At 48.4% G+C, this 19,483-nt stretch overlaps 1 protein-coding gene across 9 annotated transcripts in view; it reads left to right on the top strand.

Moving 5' to 3' along the window:
• RALGPS1 (Ral GEF with PH domain and SH3 binding motif 1) overlaps positions 1–19,483 on the top strand; it is a 259,983-nt gene that overhangs the window by 14,393 nt on the left and 226,107 nt on the right. Inside the window, exon 2 of one of the 9 annotated variants that reach the window (XM_064490524.1) lies at positions 2,806–2,883. The exons of the other annotated variants lie outside the window; for them this stretch is intronic. The gene's annotated coding sequence lies outside the window, so the exon portion shown is untranslated. The remainder of the gene's footprint in view (positions 1–2,805; positions 2,884–19,483) is intronic. 9 annotated transcript variants of the gene reach the window in all.

A 19,483-nucleotide genomic window follows, 5' to 3' on the forward strand; every position in this document is an offset into this window, starting at 1 on the left:
ATTTTATGGTATGTAAACTAACTTTAAAATAGCTCTTCTTATTATTAAATAGTAATAGAAAATAGAGAGAGAAATAGAGTAGAAAAATGAGAAGAAAAGATAGACCAAGATATAAGAAAGCAGCCATCACCTTATTGTTAATACTTGGGAGATATATATATATACATATATATATATATATGTATATATATATATGTATATATATATATTTTTTTATTTATATGTAATTTTATTTTTTTATGTATTTTTAATTTTTACTTTATATATATGTGTATATATATATACAAAATTTTTCGTTATGTGTCTGTTTCAAAGTTGGGTTGATAGACCATTTTATTCTTTCTTTCCTGTCATGAGTGGGGTATTGGGATTGGCATAGTCCACAAGCATGTCCTTTTTATTAGTACCTCAGCCTTTTGTTGGGATGTTTACGATGGAAACAGTATTTCGCTGCAAGTGGAAACAGTACACTGTTTGGAGTCAGAAGACCTGGGTTCCTGCTCTGACTCACCTTAGATTTGTGAGGTTGAGAGAGGCCTTAATTTCAAACTCCTTTAAAAGCGATTGTAGTACTTACTTTGTGATATCCTACTGACCAGAATGGCTTTTAAAAAAAAAAAAAAAGGCCGTATCAAGTCTGGTAAAGGTGTGCAGCAGCCAGAGCTCTCATGCTTTGCTGGTGGGATTGTAAATTGTTTTAGTCACTTTGGGAAACGGTTTGGTATCATCTACCAAAGCTGGAAATTCACTTACCTTATGACCCAGCAGTTCCACTCTTGGGTATCAACCCAACAGAAAGGCATACGATGTGTTACCAAATGGCATGCTCAGGAATGTTATAGCAGCACCATCTCTAATAGCCCAGACTGGAAACAGTCCCAGGGTGCATCAGGAGCAGAGTGGATGGATAGAGGGGCAAACTCCCGCAGTGGAAAACTGCAATTAGTAAGTGTTCATGAACAACCATTCAGTGAAAAATCAGGATGAATTTCACAAACATAATTCAGGCACAAAAGATTATGTACTGTTTGGTTCCATTCATATGAAGTTTAAACAAGACAAAACTAATCTGTGCTGTTAGAAATCAGAATGGTGGCCACTCTTGGGAGGCAGGTAGTGATAGAAGCAGGTGTGAGGGGTGTTGAGGGGCTAGTGATGTTTGTCTGTCTGGGTGCTGTTACGTGGATGTATTCACTTTGTGAGAATTCATTGACCTCGCACGTACATTGTCATCCTGTATGTGTTCTTTGGTCCGTATGTTGCACTCCCATAGAAAGTTTATTTAAAATGCTGAAAAAAGGAAGCATATCATTAAAATTATTAATAATGAGTATGAAAGTTTTTTATGTTGTTGATGAATAAAATAATTATTTTAACATATTTCATCTTTATCCCTTCCTTTGATCATTTGTTTTATAATGTATATAACGTGTTGGTACCTTAGAACATATATTTAATTTATAAATAAATGTATGTTAGAAGTGCTTGCTTAATTTTTTTCAGCTGTTGGCAGTGAAGAATTAGAAAGTTTGATGAGCTGTGGCTCAAGGTCGTTACAAAAGCAGGCAGCCCAGGCGGAGGCCTGGCTGCGAGAAGCAGCTACGGTCAGCGATCTGTGTTTGGGTTGGTTTCTTGCTGCTGGAGCACGAAGTGTGGGCCAGAGAAGGGTGGCTTGAAGCTAGAGAGGGAGTCAGGGGCCCAGGGGGAGGGGACGAGCTGAAGAAAGGAGCCAGCAGAGGTGGCCAAAGAGGCTAAGGAGACTGGAGGAGAAGGATGAGGTCATTATTTGAGGCTGAAGTGAGTTTCCAGAAAGAGGACTGGTGAACCATGTTCAGAGCTACTGAAAGGTAGGCCGCAAGCCTCAGCGATTAGGAGGTCCTGCTGACCCAGGGTCAGGCTGGGTGTTCCCACGTGGGTAGTGGTGAGGGAAGCAGCCTGGAGTTCAAGGTTCGGGGCTCTTTGGAAGACTGGGGAGAACTGTAGATGTGCTCAGGCAGAGGGAAGGACCGAGGCAGTGTACGAGGTTGAGGGTGCAAGAGAGGGGAGACTGGTCCTGGGTCTCAGGCAGATGCCGCTTCTCAGAGGTAGGAGTGGAGGACCAGGAGAAGATGCTGAAACGTTTAGGTTAAAGGAGAGACGCGAGGGAGCTGAGGTCAGCCTTCCTCAGTGAAGGAGGTTGTGAGGCCACCCACCTGGGGGTGGCAGGTCAGAGGGAGGTGTGGAGATGTGGGGAGAGCGGGTACTTTGGAGGACAGAAGACAAATCCGCGACGGGGCCTCTGCAGGTGTCTGTGCCAGTGGGCGGCCGAGAGGCCGTCCCCACATTGGGCACTGCCTTCTTGGCCACGTGTCTTTTTCCCACAGCCCTGTGCTCCGAGGGCAGGGGTGTTTGTGTTGGGCACTCCTGAGTTCTTCCTGCTGGGCCGTGCCTGAGGCCTTGGCTGGCACTTTGGGCCTGCCAGAGTCCATCTTCCCATGGAGTCATGCTTTGCTTTGGGGCTGACCCCCAAAATCCCTTCTTATGTGTGGTCAGCCTCACGTGCTTACTACAGTGTGTGTACAAAGCATGGTGGGTAAGGAGAATAGTGACCAAAGTAGTTTAAGTTAATTTCGGTGATTTTAGGGCAGGCTTTGCTCCTGGTGACATCACATATTGATCTGTGGGGAAGGTATTTGACATTTCAAAGGACAGGCTGAAATCGGATCTTGTAGCACTATAGTTGGTCTGACCTTGCTGAGCTTTGAAAAACAAGTCTTATCGTCTGGAACATCAATGTAAATGGAATTATTCCCCCGACTTTTACAGCAGCTACTGTTTGGAAGAGACGTGCTGGGATGGGTTATCCTATTGGCCTGGGATTATGAAGCCCAACATGTGTTCCTGGTAAGTCAGTTCACTGACCCAAGTGAATGCTGGTACAGGTCCAAAGGTGCCCAAAGTTGCACGCTGGTACGGGTGAGCCGGGTGCTGTTGCAGCCAGAGGAACCTCGTGCCAGCCCAGCCTGCTGGGCCGAGGAGTGAATGCACGGTGGCGTTCGGGGCATCAGGGAGGCGTGCTCAGTGAGCCACATGCTCAAAAGGTGTTCTGGGACCTCCTTCTCACCAGATTAATGAAGCTCTGGGGTTTTCTCTATTGGTTCTTACATCAAGGGTTTTTTTCTTTCTTTCTCTCTTTACCTCCTCCTTGTGCAAAACCTCTTGTTGCTGCCCTGTTTGCTGTCATCCTTTTACTCCCGTTGGTCAGAAGACAGATGTTCTGTATCTGCCGCCCTAACAGTCGAGGTCACTTGTGCTATCTCCATTGTCTCAAGGAGAGTCAAGGACTGCCTGAACCTCCCCACAAACCTCTCTTCCTCTCTCTCCTTCAGTTCCTCTCCTCACTTTGTCCTTGTTTTAGACCCTTCATTGGGAAGATCCAGCTCGCTGTATGTGCTGCGCTTGGCCTTGGGAGGATGAGTGAAGGAATATGAAGATAAATAAGATGTGATCGTTGTCTTCAAGAGACTAGTCTACTGATCAGCACCCCACCTCCTCCCATCCCACTGCCATTCTTGCTCCCTAAGGTTCTGCCCACCCCATCTGACACCTCTTCCAAGAGTGCTTTTCCACACTCCCCAGTTCACTAGAACTCTCCTTCCTTTAAACTGTCATGACACTTGTTTCAGCCTCCTCTCCTGGCCCTGGCCACAGTCCACATTGCATCATGCTTTTCTGATGTCCCCTGTACCTCCTGCCTTATTTACTTGTCTAGACCTTAAGCTCTTTTAAGGCAACGGCTGTGTCTTGCTCATTATTGTACCCTGTGCAGTGCCTTGCCCAATGCCTTACACGCAGTTGGTGCTCAGTAAGCAATACTGGACTGAAACCAACATGGAATCTCTTATGGCTCCCAGCACCCATCCTCTCTGTGGCTGTGGTCCTCAAGTTTTGAGATAACATCAAAGAATAGGGGAAGAGGCAGAGAGTATTTGCCTAGAAGAATCCTCAGAGATTTTATTCAGATAGGGGCAGTCACAAAAATGTTAAAAGCTGAAATATTACAATATTTTTCAGATTAAAAATGTTAAAACCTGAAATAGTACAATGTTTTTCAGAGTATTCAAGTAGCCTTACCCTTCTGTCAACTCGCTTTCACAAAAAGGCAGAAGGTAAAGTTTCTGATGTTTTTCTGCCACGGGCCCAGTCTTCCTTCCTTGATGCTTCCTGATCAGCCACAGTACAAGTAAATCATATAGTGCTTAGGAGAAGCAAGGCCCCTAAAACTTACGTATCAGAGGGTTTGGTTCCTTTAAGGAAGATGCTGGAAATGACTGTCAGTTTAAAGGTAAGAGCATGTGAGAAACCTGAGACTCAAGAGATAAGTAATTTCCCCGAGGTCACACAGCACGTAAGTGGCAGAGTTGAGATTTGACTCTAGGTCAGTTTAGTTCTAGAAATAAAGTTCCTGTCCACTGTCTGTGCTTTTGAGTCTGATCAGAATTGGATTCCGTGAGAGGAGCTGTGGCTGCCCTCTTGGAGGAACTGCTAGGTCCTGCCGATCCTGGGGGTCAGGCTGGAGTTGCTCCCAGTCCTGCAGCTGGGAGATGACTGCCTGCCCCATCATCACTCGGGGGCAGAGGGCAGAGCATCCCCTCCCCCCTTCTCAGCAGGAAGGTCACAGTTTGCCAGCTTATTTCCCTTGGGCCCTGTTGAACAGAGGCTGTCAAGTGGTCCAGGGCCTCAGGCTTGCTGCTGCTGTAGAAGCTCGAGCAGTCTGCTGTGAGCCTGCACCCATCGGCAGGCGAGGACACAGGACGGCGTTGCAGGGGCTTGGCCAGAGAAGGAGGGAAGTCAAACTTCACACTCAGAGCAGTGGCTCCTTTGAGGCAGGATGGAAGGAGGGGATATGGAGGAACTTAAATTTACAAGGAGAAGACTCCCGGGGGACGAGATTAAAGTCTACCAGAGGCTTGCTGGGACTGAAAACCAGGGCTTTGGAGTACAAAAATCAACAGGACTGAAATTAGTGGTTTGGAAGGTCAAGTAGAAGAAATGCCTCACAACCCAGATTAATAATAAAAAGAAATGGAAATAATGAATTAAAATGCGAGACACTGTCCGTGAGGGAAGGCATTGGAGACCTTATGCAGGAGACCTGGCATGGGAGTCATAGGAGTTCTGGAAGGAGAAAAAGGACTAGATGGAGGAGTAATAGAAAAACAACAGAAGAAAATGTCACTGAATTGAAGAAAGATTTGATTCTTCAGATTAAATGGATCCATTCATCCCCCACTAAGACCAACACTTAGACCTATTTTCTAGTAAAATTCCTAAACTCCAAGAAGGAGAAAAAGCTTAAAGTTCTGGAGGAAGAAAGAACAGGTTGTTTTCAAAGGAAAGAGAGGCTCTCATTGGCCTTCCCATATGAGCCCTGGAGGCTGGAAGACAGTGGCCTGGAGTCTCCAGACTGTTGTGGGGAGAGGGGCCACAATCCTCACCCTGTCAGCCGAGATGTCACTCCCAGTCATTGCGAGTGAAAGACATTTCAAATGTGTGAGGACATAAAGCACATCATCTGGTAAATGTGCCTGAGGAAAATACCCAGTGAAGTTCTCTAACTGAAGAACAGTTAAAGCAGAGATCCTGGCGTAGGGGAAGTGAAGCCTGCAGGAGGCACTGAGCGGAGCCCCCTTTAGTGCCTGTGGTTTAATCTCACTGGATATTGCTCCTGTGAGTGGGCATGTTTATTGTGTGTTACTAAGAATTTTTAAAATAGAGAACTGTATGAGAAAACATAATAGGCTGAAAATTAAAGTTCTACACCACCTCTGTAAAACCTGAGGTTTTGGGAGAAAGGATGGGAGTGGGAAAATAAGTATTCCACTTTTAAGAGACTTAAATAAACATAGGGCAAATAAAACATAAAGGCGTTGTTATTTATGTGTGTTACAAAAAAGAAATAAAGGTTCAGTTTTGACTTTTGGAGATCAGAAAGTGTATTAGTTAGGACTAGATTTTGTTGCATATAGTGGATAACCCCTGAATAATATATATATATATTAAGCCTGAATAATATGGCTTAATAATATAAGGGTTTACACCATTTCGTGAAAAAGTAAAGAAGTTGGTATGGTGGAATCAAAGTCATCATAGAGCCTGGTTCCTATATCTTGTGGCTCTTCTAGACATAGCAGTTTGCCTCCTGACTCAAGATGGCTGCATAATCTCCAGTTGTCACATCTGCACTCCAGAAGCCAGAAGGTTAAAGGGGAGAAGAAAGCTGTGCCTTTTCTCTTTCAGACCCTTCTTAAAAGTCTCACACTGCACTATTCACTGAGAAGAGCTTAGCCGCAAAGCTGCAAGGGAGCATAAGATGTGCTTAGCTAAGAATAGGAGTTAAAGAAGAAAAGAGGAAAGGAAGAAGTTGGGGTCTCTGCCTCAAAATGTTACAAAGATTGATAAACCAAACATTAGCAAGTGAATGGGGGAAGTGGGTGCTCCTTTACGTTGCTGCTGGGAATATGAATTGTTCTAATTGAGGGCTATAGTCTGAAAGTTATTTATGAATATTAAATATCCATATCTGGCAACCCAGCAGCAAGTCCTGCGGAAATAAAGCACCAGTGCACAAAGCAATACAAAGCTGTCTCCCGCACCACTGTTTGTAGTGGCAAAAAGTTGGGAGGATTGAGAGCACGCGTCAGCCACGTATGAGGCAGTTATTAAAAAGGAGCCCGCTCTCTCTACACTGACGTGAAGGAAGTCCCTGATACGTCGTTAGGTTGAAAACACAAATTGCAGGCTAACGTCTCCAGCAGTGGTTGCAAACTGGAGGCAGGTAATATTGTGTGCCAGGCGCAGTGTGAAGTGCTTTACGTTGATCTCTTCTCACAGTGAACTTACAAGGAAGGGACGGACTACTGGATTGCTGCTTTTCAGTGGGGAATTTGATGGGTAGAGACTAAACAACTTTCTTATGGTCACCTGACCAGTAGATACTGGGCCCAGGATGTGACCAGGGCTCCAAAACCTGTGCTCTTACCAACTCTGCTACTCCACCCAAGGAGCACTGTCCAGTCTCCCTCTCGGATGCTTTGTATGGACAGTTCAGTGCTTTCCAGATGTTCAAAATGGAAAGCTTTAAGTGGCATAGTTAGCCACAGACCCCATCTGTCCTTATTCTATTACACCTGCAGCTTCACCAGTGACATGATCTGCTGGGTCCCATAGGCATCTGAGGGTATGACCTTGATCTCCTGGCTGCGCATTGTGATTACCGGAGGTGGGTGGCATTGGGGAATGGTGGGTTCATGGCTTTTTATTTGTACACTACTCTTGGGTTTTGCTTATAGCAACAATGATATGTTGCTTTTGTAGTTTAAATAGGAAATCTAATAAAGTATAATTTAAAATGATGAAATATCAAGAAACAACCCTGATAAATTACTACACCTTCCTTTTTGTCATTTGTTTCTTTTGAAAGTGTCTTTATGAATGACTGTAAGCAAGGAGACTTGAGTTTTCCTTTTTATAAGATGAGGGTTTAGGCCGTCAGTTGTGTTAATATCTGACACCTTCCATTTTTGAACATCTCACTCTTGAACCCAAACAGAATTAGGCAGCAGCCCTGGCCCTACCTGATGAGAAAGGTTCTTTCCCTTTGTAACCTCAGAGTCAGAGATGGGAAGCATGTGGAGTGAGGTTGCTCAGAAAGGGGTTTGTGAGCCACAGAAGCCGTGGTCTGGTTCCTGACGCTGCCTGCATGACCCTCTTCCTGCAAATCTTGGGGAGGCAGCTGAGCATGGCCACGGCTGTGATGGTCCAGGGAGGACGAACACAGTTCACAATGAATGTGATGAGTGCCAAAGAGAAATTTGGGTCCCCTGAAAGCCTGTAGGAGGCAGATGTAATGTATTCGGGAGTCACAGAAGGGTTCCCAGAAGTGATATTGAAAATGAGACTGGGAAAGAGTAGGAAGGAGCAGGCAGGAGAGGAGGGAGGAGCGTGGTTCAAGGGAGAAGAACCAGCTCCTGAGCACACCTGGCTGCGAGAGGCTGCAGGGCGGGTGTGGCCACCGCCTGCTCCAGCGACCTCTTGGCCCCTGTTCTAGTCTGCCCAGCTTTCCTTTCTTGGCTGGAAGCCAATTCCAAAGGGCTGGGTGGGGAGGAGCTGGCAGAGGGACTGTACATTCCCAGCACAGCACACCCCCCACCACCCACCCTGGGGCAGGGCCTGTGAGTTGATGGACCCTCCCCTGTGAGGCCCATGGTCCTGACCACTTGGGATCAGGACTTGTTAAGGCACGTCTCACCTGCTTTTGACTGATTGATTGATTGATTGATTGAGGTACTGGGGGTTGAACCCAGGACCTGGTGCATGCTAAGCCCGCACTCCACCATTGAGCTATACCCTCCCGCCTTACCTACTTTTAACTGAGGTCCCTTCTGGGTGGCAGCTTCTACCTGGGTCTTACCTGAGCTGAACCTGAACCTGACCCCGGAGTGTTGCTGCTTCCCCAACCCCCTCCCCAGGTGTTTGCATCACTTCTCCCTGCCTCCCCCACCCTCCCCAGCCCTGCAAAGATGCTCTCCTTGAAGTCCTTTTGTGCAGTCCTTGGGGCCTTTTCGGCAGCAGAGCCAAGTGGCTGGGGGTGCTGGTGGGTGGCTTAAGCATCACAGCCTTGCCCTGACTTTGCCCCTTTCTGCAGTAGCTGGGGAAGTAGTTCGTTCCTTTTTATTGAGAACACAAGAGACTGCTGGGGACTGTGCTGGAAAAGTGGGGATAAAATAACAATGAGCACTCACCCTGTGCCAGGCGCTGTGATGAACACTCCATAGAGGTGGCCTCGGTTCAGGAACTTTAAATATTGTAAGATGCTTCGACAGCCGCCTGGTGCCACCACTACTCCTGAGTGCCAGCTGGTGCTGTTCGTTATCCTCACCATAACCATGTGGCGGGGCAGTCCTATATCCCCACTTTACAGAGGGGGAAACTGCAGCTGAGAGAGTTACTTGCTTGCCATCACATAGGATTCAAACCCCGGGCTCTCTAAGGGTGAATAAGTAGTTGTGATTCTCACCTTACAGAGCTCAGGGTCTAGCAGGGAGGTGTCCAGAGAGCGCACTTCCTTGTCAGGGTGACAGGAGCCACAGCAGGCGAGCGGAGGGCACACAGGGAGGAGCCTGAAGAATGGAGGAGAAGGGAAGGCTTCCAGGTGGAGTCCTCACTGAGATCAACGTCACTTCCCCATCCCCCCGCCCCCGTGTATGGGATACACCTGTTTCCTTTGGGCTTTGGTGAGGAGGCAGCAGTTTAGTGGTCTGTACAGGTGCTCTGTTAGCAGCTAATTATCTGAGGGCTGGGATGTGTCTGCTCAGCCCCTCCAGAATCCTGGGACCTGTCCCCCAGGCACTGTGTGTCCTGTCTACTTTATGAATCCCTCAGCCTTCTTGGGGTCATATGCAGATGGCCTGAGTTGCAGCTTTATGTCACCCAACCCACCTCTCACTGCAAATCAGTCCCTCAAGTGAGTCCATTCCGTTGCCCCGTAGAGTTGCTCTGCTGCAGTTAATGCAATGAAACGTCATAGAAATGTGATTGAAAATCCAAGCTAAATAAATCCCACCATGACACTGCCACCCCAATAAATCAGACCTTTTATGTTGTCCATTTTCCTTCCAGTCCCCGTCCACAGGCCAGGTAGGTTTTTACAAGGTTGTGTGTCTTGAATCTTTATTTTTTCCCTTGAAGTGATTGGAAATGAGATCGATCAGTTTAGGAAATGGCCACCAGGTGGCACCAGAGCACCAGACATAACTCCTACCTCCTCTCATCACTGCCTGTGGGAACATCCTTGGAGCTTGTCTGTGGAAGTCCACTTTGAGTTTTCCCTCCAAATGCTGTGTTACTTACAAGTGTTTCCCAGGCTTATTTTTTTTTTAAAAATCAAACAATAATGGAGTGTACAAAAAGTAGAAAGTAAAAGTGCCGTATGGTGGCACCTGTAAGAAACAGTGACATTTAAGACTTGAGTACATATCCTTCTGTACTTGTGTGTGTGTTCACATAGATGTGTAAATATTTCAAAACATGTCCAAATGTCATTTTCTCAGTGAGCACTTCTCAGACCAACCCTCCCACCCCTGCTTTAAAATTGTAACCCCATCCCTCCCCACTCTGCCTATATCCTTTCCCTGATTCGCATTTTTCTCTTTTATCACCAGCTGATATACCATATGTTTTACTGAATGCTTTATTGTCTGTTTACCCCACACAATGTACACAATGTACTGGGGAAGTTCTGGCTTTTTCTTTACTGCTATATGCCCAGCACCTAGAACAGTGCCTGACACACACTAGACTTTCAGTAAATACTTGTTGAATGAATAAACAAATGAATAAGAGTGAATATGTCTTGAATCTGTGGACATCTTTCTCCATCTGTAAATACTGATCTACTTGCCAAGGCCACACGTCTGCAGACAGTGAACCAAAGCTCTTGCAGGGGACTCCTAAGAGAACTTCATCATTTCATGTGGCATTTCAGAACCCTGTCCTGTTTACTGACTGACTTTCATCTCTTTCATGATGTCTTTTCCTGTATAGAAGTTTTAATTTTTAATGTAGTTAAATCTGCCCAATAGTTTCCTTCATTTTCTAGCTTTTGTATCGCACTAGAGAGGACTTCCTCACCCCAAGATAGTAAAATTATTAATAATCTGACTTCCACTAACTCCTTATATTGAGCCTGATAACGTGCTCAGGAGTCTCCTCAAATCTCCAGAAGACCCCAGTCTCCACCTTCTGCCCTTGGCTCTTGCCTTCCCTTCTCTGCCCGCATGGGCACCAGGAGAACCAGGAACCCCTGGTCCTCTTGCATGTTGGGCTTTTTGTGACACGGCGCCCGGGGCAGTCTTGCCCCTGGGTCCCATCCTGAAAGGTCCCGCAGTATCTCAGGCCTTTGGCTGAATTCTGTCTCCTTGTCCCACCGGCTTCTGTATAAGAAGGTCCCTCCTGGGCAGACATGTTCTCTTATCCATCAGGGTATTTCTCCAGCTTCCTTCTGGAGGGAGGTCTGGGAAGCAGCCTGCTTTCCTCCAGCTTGGTGTGCTCTGCGTTCAGGAAAATTCACTCTTTCTCGTGTACGTCCTGTGAGTTTTTGATTTATGTTTTGAAAGAATCACTGTGTTGAGAATAAGCCACGAGGAGGCAGGGGTGTGGTAGGGATGCTGCTTAGGGGCCGTCCTGGTGCGCAGAGGCGTGGGTCAGCGTGGAGGGGGTGACGCATGGTGTGCCCTCCACAGAGGGCTTGTCTCTGCCCAGGAGGACACAGGCACCCCGCTCTCCCAGTTCCAGGTGACACTGCCTTTCCCCAAAGTAAATGTTCCCTGGACCTTAATTAAGATTAAGTGGGTGACTGACTGGGAGGGCTGTGCAGCTTCGGGGAGAGAGAACGGGCCCCTGGTCTGGTTTCCGGGATCCTTAATGTGCAAAAAGGGAAGAGTCACTGCCCTACTCCCAGCGTGGAAGGGCGCCAGTCAGGATGCTACCAGGGCGTCTGGGCTGCCCCAGCAGGCCCACCCTCATTTCCTCACTCTCCCTTTCACCCCTATTTCCTGAAGCTGCCTTCCAGGCCTCCCCCATGAGTCCCTAAGCCTCACGTTTTCCTAGAACCTGCCTCCCTCCCTGTGGAAAGATCAGGTCTTGGCAGCTGGGGGCTGCAGGTGAAGGCTTCTCTCCTCCGCCTGTTTTCTGCAGGCCTGCTTTGGAAGAGAGGAACCTTGGGTTTCGAGAGTGATTCTGTGTGCTTGTGTGAGGGTTGGAAAAGCTCCAGCTGGCCTTTTCATAGAGGATCTAAAATAAAGCTGTCCTGCCAACCAGAGGATTCATTTTCTTTTGAGAACCTTTTTCTAGTTTTATGAGAAATGCATGCTTTTCATTCACATTCCTCCCATTTGCCTTAATTTAGAGATGATCTCCTGTGGTCTCAGGCTGAGAGAGCGTTGCCCAGGCCTACCCTGCCCCAGGGAGGGTGAAAGTCCTGGTGATGGTGTTAACCTGTCATTAATGACACACCATGTCTGCTGCTTCTAACGTGCACCCTCCTAGGATCCCTTCAGCCATCTGTGAGGTCGGTACCACAACTCTCCCCACTTTACAGATGAGGAAAGTGAGGCTTGGCCAGGCCAAGCAACTTGCCCAGGGTGCAAAGTCAGCGACAGGAGAGAATTCAAATCCTAAATTATCTGTTCTCTAAACCACAGAGGTACCTGGCTCCCACCCCGGCCCTCCTGTTCTCAGCTGCCTCCAGGCCTGCAGTTGTAGCTTGTGAACCTCTGGGGGTGGAGGGTGTTGAGCCACAGGATGCTGTGAGGCCCCCACAACCCCTGAGCTGGGGTGCTCAGCGCGGTCGGGAGACTCAAGAGCAGGTGCCGCGAGTACATCTCATTATTTTCCAAATGGCTGTAAGATGTTGCTGTGACTTAAATTCAGTTAGAAGTGTTGGTGATTTATAATGGCATTTGTTTTCGGCAGCTCAGTCAACAGATATCAAGAAGAGAACTAACTTTTTTTTAGTGTTGAAGGGGAGCGTCTCTAAAGCACATTCACGTGTGTGTGTGTATGCGTGCTTATATCCCCCTGTATGTCTGCCATGCCCGTCCGTGTGACTGCGTAAATGCGGCCCTACACTGTGTGCACCTGTAACCTCGGGACAGGGACTGGGGTGGTGGGGACTTTCATTTTTGATCTTATACTTTTTAGTTCAGTTTATGTAATTTTAACATGCACATGTAAAAATTTCAGGAAGCCCTCCTACTTGAGAAGGCCGGGCACCCTGAGGCTGGACTTCAGGCTTCTGTCTCCCTGGCCTCAGCTCAAGGTGCGGGGCCTGGGGGACGCTTCGTCAGCGCCCGTCATGGGAATTTGTGGGCTGCTGCCTGTTTGTGCTGACCTTACTTCGGCTCTGTAGATGTAGGTGTCCCCTACATTATCCCCAGGAAGATGCCCCTCCTGTTCCTTTTCTCAAAGTTGTTTAGATCCACGTTTTATCTCTTTTGCATCTGTCTGCAGACCCCCAGCCTCCAAATTGAGCTCTCTTTCCCCAGCACCGGCCCCCGGACGCACAGCCGCGGTGCACTTGGACCCAGTGCTGCCTCCTCAGCCGTCTAGCCCGCCCAGCCCATTAGCGGTCCCCCAATGAGGAGGGGATGTGGGATGTTCGACAGCTGTGGGGGTGGCTTGAAAGGTGCAGGTGAAGAGTGCACCGAGTGGTGGCATTTCAAATCTAACGTGCTCACATGGCTGGAGCCTCGCTTTGAAAGCCACCAGACCCTGCTGCTCGCCAGCAGGAGGCTCAGCTGGTTTGGAGAGGGTCAGAATAACAGCACTGCCCATCCGCCCCAGGGGCCTCTCCTGAGCTCCTGGCAGGTGGTCCAGCTCCAGAGTGGTGGCTGTCCAGGGGGAGACCTCTTGACAACACAGAACAGACGTGCTGTAGCTGGTGAGAGAGATAGAGAGAGAATGAAAACGGTACACTTAAATTGTCCCTGACGTGGAGTGAACAATGGGTTGTGGGCAGAAACCCGCTTTGGTTCCATCCTTTGTTACAGCTTCTGCGCAGACAGAAAGGTGACGCAGTTTTGCCTGAGTCCGTGGAGAGCAGCTTACCCCACGTGAGAAAGTAGACTGGAAACCGGGCCTGGGGTCCGTTCTTATGCTTGTCTGAAACATTTGGAAGCCATCACTGTCTTGTAATTGAACATTCCTGGTTGTGTGTATTTTCTTTGAAACAACCTCCGTAAACTTAGGAAAAAGTGGTTTTTCTGCCTTCTCAGACAGTGGTCTGCACCAGACTGACCCGTGTTATTTTCTTGGTTTCCTGGACCTGAAGCATGGAAGGAGAATCCTGAAAGTCTGGAAGGAAACCAGCATCACAGTGGGGCTCCCCTTCCCTCTTCAGGAGCCCACACGCAGGAGGCCAGAGTCTGTCACAGAGAAACAAAAGACGTGGTGGATCGTTCTGTGGTTCTGATACAATTGCCACGTTCTTGCAAAGTTACATCATGAGAATCGCTTTTTCCCCTGCGGTGTTTTCTTTCCAAGGAGGCATTAGCATGAGTGTGTGTGCGCACGCGTTTTGTGTGTGTGTGTGTGTGTGTGTGTGTGTGTGTCTGTGTGTGTCTGTGTCTGTGTGTGTGAGCTGGCGAGACAGAGGGAGGGTGGAAAGGTAGGGGTTGGTGGGCTCAGGTTCATAGGGCCAAACACAAAAAGCTGATGCTCTTCCCCTTATGCCAGACTCCCTCCCTGACTGGCTGGGGGCACAGCCGAGCAGGTGTGTAAAAATGTATCCGCAAGTCACAGTGTAGTTTCTCTCTTTGAGCCTCAGTTTTCTCATCTGTAAAATGTTTCTTTAAATGCATATAAATCCTTAGAGCCTAAAACAAAGTGTCTAATAGATTGTCTGCATGACGGTGGTGATCAGACCGTGTGTGAGCTCGAGGCTGAGGGCTGGCTGGACTCTGCACAGAGCAGGCTTGGCGAAAGGGTCACCTAGTTTGCTGAACGCTTGAGGGAGTGAACAGGACACAAGATACTGTTCCCATGGCTATAGAGTTGGGGCCGTCTGTTAAGCAACTCTGCCTGGCTTATTAGCACTCGTGTTAGTCTAGGATGGGCAGGGGCTGGGGGCAGATGAGGAGGGAACCTACTCCCTGTTCTCCTGGCACACTGGCATCTCAGGCATCCTTTCACGTCTCTCGGCTTCGGCACATGCTCTGAGTGCCTGCTGCCCGCTCCTGTCCTGAAACACTCCTGCTGGTCCTTTTAGGACCCAGCTCAACAACTCTTCTCAGTGATGTCTTTTTTGACCCCCAAGGTGAACCTATGATCTGTTATAGTATGTGTCCTGTGAGTATCTCCCTGCTGGATTTTTCCCCTCCTGCACTGCAGGACCCTGGAGGGCAGGGCTGTATCATCTTCGACTCTGGGTCTCCAGAAGTGGTCCTCCAGGGTGTCAGTGGGTGGATGTGGAGTGAAGGAATGAATGAACTGTTGAGCAGCACGTGGCTGTTGGGCCACCATCCACCCATCAGTAACGGGCCCTAAACATAGAAGTCAGCCTTGGTTCCTGGCCCCTCACATGCAGTCCATCAGCAAGTCTTGTCTGTTTCATCTCCAGATCCCCTCCCAAATCCATCTCTTTTTCCTGTGGCCAGCAGTCTAAGCCATCACCATCTCTTACCCCGAGCTGGCTTCACTGCTCCCATCCTTAGGCCTCCCATCCAGTTCTCTGCACAGTAGCCATAGCATCTTCAGAAACAGTGAGATCAGATCATGCCGCTCCCCTGCTCAGAACCCATTCCCAGGTACTCCAGGTAAAACTCAACTCCCCACCCTTCATCCTCTGGCCCCAGCCTGTCTGTCCACTGCCTCTTACTGACTAAACTCTGGTTGTGGCCACCTTTCTCCATCACAAACCTGCTAAACTCCTGTTTATCTCAGGGCCGTTGCACCTGCTGTGCCTTTTGTAAAGAGCACTCCCACTGATTTCTATGGCTGACTCCTTCATAGGGCTTCTGCTCAAATACTGCCTCTTCAGGAAGTCCTTCCTTGACCACCCTGGCAAATACTGTCTTCTACCCCATTTTATTTCCTGAAGACATTCCTCATGATCTGAGTTACCCTCTTTGTTCACATGTGTTTTCTGACTCCTGCACTGGAATGTAAGTTCCATGGGAGCAGGGCCTGCTCACTTGGTGTCCCCAGTGCCTGGAACCGTGTTCTTGACCAGCCATCTCTGAATTTGGATGGGAAAAAAAATGACACCTATATTCTCACTAACTTCTAACTGAAATTTAGCATCTCTCTGTTACCAATGTAGCCAGTAAACCACAGTAATATTAACAGTACCTGGGACTTTGTCACCAATAAAAATTACAGCTACTTCTATATCACATAATAATTGTAGGCATGCATCTCAGAATATCTGTGCTCATAGCTACTTTGAAATTATGGTGGTTTTTAGACCCACCAATAGATCCTGCTCTTTAATGCAAAAACAAACAAACAAACAAATTCCCTTACATGAAGAAATGCATAGATCACTGCGTTATAAGTTGCTTTAAAAATAATTTAATAACTGTATTTTAATATTTTAATATAATTGGTTTCCTGAGTAATCCTGTGTAATTGGATTCTTGTGTTATTTTTAGTCTGTTCATTTAAAAACAGGGGCCCATAGGCTTCACCAGACTGCTGAAAGGGTCCAGGCACAAAAGTGGAAGGAACTCCAGGCTAGAACAGTGTCCATACAAAGTAGGAGCTTGATGAATGATTGGATGGAGCAGTTCTAGGATAGATCCCCCTTGTGTCTTTAGAGTCAGATTTTGGTGGCTTGGCATGAACTTGATGTTTAGGTAATAGCCTTGGTCCAGGTCTTTTGGGAATCTCCTCCAGCTGCCTGACACTGAAAAAGGAGTGTTTGCTACAGAGCTCGGGGGTGGGAGCTTTTCTTTCAGACACAGGCTCTCTCGTCAGCTTCTCTCTGTGCCTCTGTTGCCTCCCCGCTCTGAGCGGACTCTCCCTGAGCTGTGCAGGCTCTGGCCATCCTCTCCTCCTGAGGGCATAGTGCTCAGTTCAATTGACCAGTAGAGACTGGTACTCAGGTCCTGAATTCCCAGAGAAGCAAGTGGCCTCTCTGGTCCATTTAGTCTGGCCTGGGAGGCATGGTCAACACCTTCAGGGGCCTTCCCAGAGTTGGGCAGGGTTCTCAGGGAGGGGCCTGGGCTGGGCTGACCCCCTTGATGGGAGTCTGGTCCCTGTCCAGGAGTAAGGGCTTGACCAGGACTCAGGGACTGCAAGTGGATGGGCAAGGGTTCCTCTGGGCCCTGGAAAGGATGTTCCATCTGCTTGGTCCTCTTATTTCTTAGCATGTGAACTATAAGTTGTCTGAGAGTCACTGCCCATAAATCAGGCTGTTTTGTCAGTGGTGAGACATGCAGGAGTCAGATTGGAAACAAGCGTCTGTCTTGCCAGCTCAGGCTGCCTATAGGAAGCATGATGGTAGTGGGCATCGGCTGTCACACTGTCTTTGAGTGGGCTGGACCCAGGTGGGGGGCGGGCAGGCAGGTCAGGCCTGTTGGAGGAGGAGCCCCACGCAGACCCCTGGACTCAGCCTGGCTCCCCTAGGGGCCTGGAGCCCATAGCTGGAAATCCCCTTCCCAGCTGAGGAGGCCTGTGGTTTCACAAAGCACAATGCTGTTCTTTCTTTAACGTCTGAAGTTGATTGTTTTAGGGAAAAACGATAGGTATAAATGAATGGAACTGTGGGATTTGATCAGCACTGATAGTAACTAACAGCCTTGGTGGGTGCTTGCTCTGTGCCTGGCCCGGCCCGAGCGCTTCCCGTGCGTGTTCTTGTCCACTCCTCACCTAGGCTCTCGACGGAGGCCCAAGCCCTGGTGTTCATTGGCAAGGGTTTGGACTCCCCAGTCCTGCCGTTAATGGAAGTTATGTCACCTCTCTTTCCCAGGAATCAGAGTAGCCTCTACCTCATGGGGTTGTTGTGAAGGTCAAGTGAGCTAAAAATGTCGTGTTTACCCCACGCCTTACACAGCATTAGCACCCCTGTTTGCGTTGTGGGCATGGGGGGCGGGGGCCCGAGTGTGCCACCAAAGGGCGCTGGAGAGATGGGCAGAGTTGGCGGTGGCCTTCAGATGGGAAGTAGGGAGTGAGCAGGTGGTGGTCACGGAACCGTGGCCCTTGGGTTGAAGGGCTGCAGGACTTGGGATTGTACGGTGCTCAGGCCAGTGGGGAGAGCCACGGCCTCGAGCTTGGGGAGCCCCTCAGAGTGCTGGGCACACCCTAAAGGCCGAAAAGGCCACCTCAGCCCGGAACTGCAGCACGCTGAGTCCGCCCCGGGAGGGTCAGGCTGGCTGTGTCCTACTTGTCTCCCCGTGGTGACTCTGTCAGGCTTGGACTGAGTCCCTTCATTCGGATGGATGAACAGTTTCCGGGCGTCAGGCTGGTCGGTTCTGGCGCGGCACAGCCTGGCTGAGTTGGCCCGACCCCCAGTCCACGGGAGCTGGTTTGTCTGTCTGAGACAGCCCCAGCAGCGTGACCCCCTTACGCTACCTTTGAGCTCTTCAGTTTCTGGATTCCTCACTTGGAAGTCTCAGGGCTTTCTCGGGGGTTTTCGCTGGGGGGTCGCACCCACTTCATTCCTAGGAGGCCTTGCCTCTGTTCCCAGCTGGTTCCTCTCCCCCCAGGCCTGTCTCTTCTGCCCTGGAAATTTTTGAAGTTTTTTTGCTTATTAATAACCTTTGTCTGTTGTCATGTGCTAATACAATTTGTTTTTAGTATTTTAATGTTTCTTTATTTCAGAGGGATGTGGAAGTGGGGAGTTAAACGTGTGAGTTCAGGTCACCATCATGGGACAGAGCTGGTGCTGCTGCATTCACTGTGGTTAATTTACATGCTGTCAAATCTGCCCACTCCAGGTTCTGTGACTTAGTGAGTGTGCAGAGCTGTGTAACTGTCTCCATGTCCAGTTTTAGCACGTTTCCAACACCTCAGAAAAATCCCTTGTGCTCATTGCAGTCAGTCCTGCCTCCACCCCCAGCCTCCCATGACATGCTCCTTGTCTCTGAGTTTGCCCTTTCTGGACATTTCATAAAAATGCCTCCTGCAGTTCAGTCCTTTGTGTCTGACTTCTTTCACTTTGCGTAATGTTTTTGTGGTTTATTCATGTCATACTTTGTATCCGTGTTTCATTTCTTTTTATTGTTGGGTAGTATTCCACTGTATGGCTAGATGACATCGCTTATCCAGTCGCCAGTCCCTGGGCGTTTCAGTGGTTTCCAGCTTTTGTCTAAGATGAATAAATTCATATACATATTTTTGTGTGGACATACGTTTTCACTTCTTTAAAGGTAGTTACCTAGGCTTAGAATTGCTGGGTCATTTGGTAAGTTTATGTTTAACTTTTTAAGAAACTGCCGAATATTTTCCAAAGTTGCTGTGCCTCTTGCCTTCCTACCTGCAGTGTCTGAGGGGTTCATTTCTCCGCATCTTGCCAGCCTTGGTGTTGCCATCCTAGTGGGTGTGAAGCCATATCTCATGGTCTTTCTGATTTGTGTCTTCCCCATGGCATTTCCCTTACTAGCCATTCATGTGTCTTCTTTTCTAAATATTTCTTCAAATCTTTCGAGCGGCTGCTTTACAAACCTTTCCCAGCCGTGGATTCGTGGTCCTTGGTAGTGGTGAGCATGGCTTCTCCCAGGAAAAGAATGATGAAAACGAGTGTTCTCAGTGCACCCAACTCCTGCTCGTGAAAGAGGATTTTGACTCTGAGGGAAAACTTACCTGAGCAGTTTCCCTTTCTTTCCTGCTTTTGTTCCCTTCCCTTCTCTTTCCTTCCTTCCTCCCTCCCTCCCTCCCTCCCTCCCTTCCTTCCTTCCTTCCTTCTTTCCTTCTCTTTCTTTCTCATTATCAAGTATTGAGAAAA

This window comes from Camelus dromedarius, chromosome 10, assembly GCF_036321535.1.
Source record: "Camelus dromedarius isolate mCamDro1 chromosome 10, mCamDro1.pat, whole genome shotgun sequence".
Taxonomy (NCBI): domain Eukaryota; kingdom Metazoa; phylum Chordata; class Mammalia; order Artiodactyla; family Camelidae; genus Camelus; species Camelus dromedarius.